Below are 3410 nucleotides of genomic sequence, written 5' to 3' on the forward strand. Positions count from 1 at the left end.
AAATCAACTTTGAAAAGGTTGGATTTAAAATCGCATTACCAAAATACAGAGTTTGAAGACATCAAATGCATTGTGTTCATTGCGTTTATGCGTGTGAAACCCTGCGTGTGTGCCGACTTATTCATGAAAGGTACTGCGCCTTCTCCGAGACGGTGTACGTTTCCATTCACAACGCCATTCATTCGGGACTCTGCTAAAATGATCAGTTAAATCACTCTCTTCACCCGCCAAGAGCTTTGTTTACCGGTGTGAAGAGTGGCGTTATTTCAATATGTGCCACCTACAGCATGATAGTGTGTAGTTGTGCAGATCACACGTCAAATCCCTGCAGCTGTGGCGTTCTATGGAGGTGAGGATACTGGGCAGTATAGAATGAGACGCAGATTCCGACCAAGCTCACACCGTGAAAGAGCATTATTCTACTCAACCCGATTTGGGGAACTTTCATCCAAAAGTCACCGTCCTCTCGGCACCCGTCTGTTTGTATGTCGCGCGAGCCCCTCTCCTCTCATCAGAGCCTTCGGTACAAAAACACTTTTTATCAGGGGCGGTCTGTTAGACCTCTCTATCCAATACCACCCCACCACCCGGACTTAAAAGTGAAAAAAGTGGCTTTAACTCCAGCTGTCCCACTCACTCCTGAATAAAAAAAAATGCCTGGCAGGTGCGTCTGTATTCTCTCACTCGAAATAAAAAGCAAAGGTCTGAGGGTCGTCTCAGAGCAAGTAACTGGGAAACCTCCCCTTCACCCTACATCACTGCTCAGGGAGGGGCCCGTCCTGCAGTCGGCATTCAACCCCCTGCGGCCACCCCCCGCCTCCCTCTGTCACCGGTTCCGGCTGTTGTACAGGGGTCCCGTCCTGCCCTCGCGTTAAATGTCGCGAGAAGAAAGAAATAAAAGGCATCTGCCAGTGATCGCGCGGCGTTCAGGGCAGCGGGAACTCGAGGCATTCTGGCTGCGCAGGGGGAAAAGGGAGCAACCCATGCCCTCTGCCGTGCGTGGGTTTAGATGACGAAGGTGTGTATTATAGTGACAGTGTTCAATAGGAAAATGAACAAATAAATATCGCTCTAAAAAAACGCATCCAAGTTCCACGAGTGAGCAGCCTATAAATCTGCCGGTGTGCAACAAGTGAGATAAATAAGCCAGCTGTAGTGCCCTTTCCACGTACAGTCGCCCCGCAATTCCCCTACTCCCCAATACAGAAAGTGCCTGCTCTGACGTCATAATGTAAGAAGACGACAAGGGAATCCTCACCCCAAAATTCTGCGCACCCACAACGTAGCTATTCCAGCAGCGACTATCCGAGAGACTAATGCTCACCCAGCCGAAGGTGGCCGGAAGCACCCACAGCACTCGGACACGAACCTCCTGCCCCAGAACACATGAACCCAGAGACTCACAGCCGTGCCCCCCTCCTCGCCCCCGCACTACACCTAGCCACCGAGTACATACACCCAGGGATACCCTGAGGAGGCAAGAAATCTCCGGTGCCTCAGACTTGTCTGTTGTGGGACAACACACCCACACTCAGAGCACCCACCCATGCTGGCCGGTGAACACCCCGCAGACTCCCACCGTCGCGGCACAATCCGCATTCGCCTTCCGTCTCCTGATTTAACCTTCACCTGTCAGTTAAAGTCCGAGGACTCAGGCGCGTGTGGCGGTTGCTTACTTCCGTGGAGTGTGTATCTGCTCTGCCGCAACCTTGGGACGTGTCGCGGCCCTTGTCACCGGCTGGACTCTCATCCGGGCGGGCCCCCGACGACCCGTCGAGAGCTGCCGGTCGGTGGCTCCAAGTACGGGACCCTGACACGTGCTGCGCAAGAAGCAGTAGTTCCACGGGAGCTGTCTGTGGTGCTGCAAACTGTGACACTGCGTGAGCAGAGGAGCTCGAAACTACGGGCAGACACGGGCCTGACCTGCTAACACGTGTACATTACGGGAAGTGTGTGTGTGAACGCAGATAGTACCACGGACAAGCCTAATCTGTGAAATGTCAGAACCCAACCGAGTACGCGTTTCTACAACTACACCGTGCATGCCACGCCGGACCAAGCAAATAATCCCTGTGTCCGGAATCACCAAACTGCCAAGGTTTGGAAAAAAATATTAAACAGGAACCGCTTTGTGTGTGGTATATTATTTTACAAGTCGTATCCGATGAGAAAAGGCCCCAATCCCAGCTACAACAATGTTCTATTTAAGCAGCCATTTTAAGCAAACCTGGCCTTGACCCGAGGGCGCTCCTTCCGGGTCACTGATTACCGGGCTCCCGCTTTCAAGCCAACATCTGCGCGGGCTGGTGCGCACAGTAGATGTCTTGTTAGACGGTGACGTTTTCCGTGGTGAGCACAGTGGTGAGAGACCGAGTGCCCTCCCTGGCACCAAGGCACTGCTTAATGCTGGTGACTCACTGTGAGGGGGGCCCTCAAGTAAAGGCCTCTCTCGCGCCGCTCCCCTCCAGGGTGCACCTATCTAAGATGGCTGTATCCGAGGGACTGCCCCGCGCCCCACTTCCGGGCCTGCGGTGGGGACAGAGAGCGGGCGGCCAGTGCTCTGCGTGGCTGGGCGGGGGAAGGGGCGGGAACGGGGACGGGAGCAAGCAGCGACAGGCTGGGCAGCCCAGACAGAGCGGCAGGTTGGAGAGGCACTTCTCCGGTCTCCCCGCGGGCGCCGCCATAGTGCTTGCCGTCTTCCTCTCCTTCTTCCCCGGGCTGCGGGGGGCGGGCACTTCCGGCCGGCCGCGCTAGGATTGGCCGGCCGGCCAGTCACGGGGCAATGCAATCGGGGAGGAGGAGACTGGAGGCCGGCGACGGAGGAGAAGAGACGCAGTAGTGCCGGCAATGCCGGACCAGACACGGGGGCGTTCCCGGCGTCCCGTGACGTCGGCAAAAGCCAAAGAATGTCGGGAACGCCCCCGTGTCTGGTCCGGCATTGACGGACAGGCCCCTCGTCCAATGGCAAGGCTCCGTTTACGGAGCCAGCCAATCAAGGACGAGGGCCGAACAAAAGCCACACTAAAGTTCTCAACAGGATTTCGCCTGCGCGGAAAAGCTGCGCAGAGCGCAGCTTCCGCTAGGCAAAACCTAAAAAGGAGACTGCCTAGTAAGGCTCACCTGGAAAGGAATCTCAGCGATCCGTCGGGAGGCTGCTCTTGCCAGGCCTGACATACCGCATCTTCACAGTATGGCTTGCACCACACCTCCACGGTGGCTGCCTGTTACGTTGGAGGGATAGAGACTGTTAACCCTCACAAGGAGCTTCAGGAATCCCAAAGCTGCCCCAACTGCAAAAGCTGCCAAGAGCCTAGCTATACCCAGGCAGCACAGCTAAAGACAGCAAGTCCCGCTATGCGGCTAGTAAGCCGCAAGGACCACTGTGCACAGCTCGCACAAAACCCCCAGTG

The sequence above is a fragment of the Lissotriton vulgaris genome, chromosome 11 (assembly GCF_964263255.1).
Source record: "Lissotriton vulgaris chromosome 11, aLisVul1.2, whole genome shotgun sequence".
Lineage (NCBI taxonomy): Eukaryota > Metazoa > Chordata > Amphibia > Caudata > Salamandridae > Lissotriton > Lissotriton vulgaris.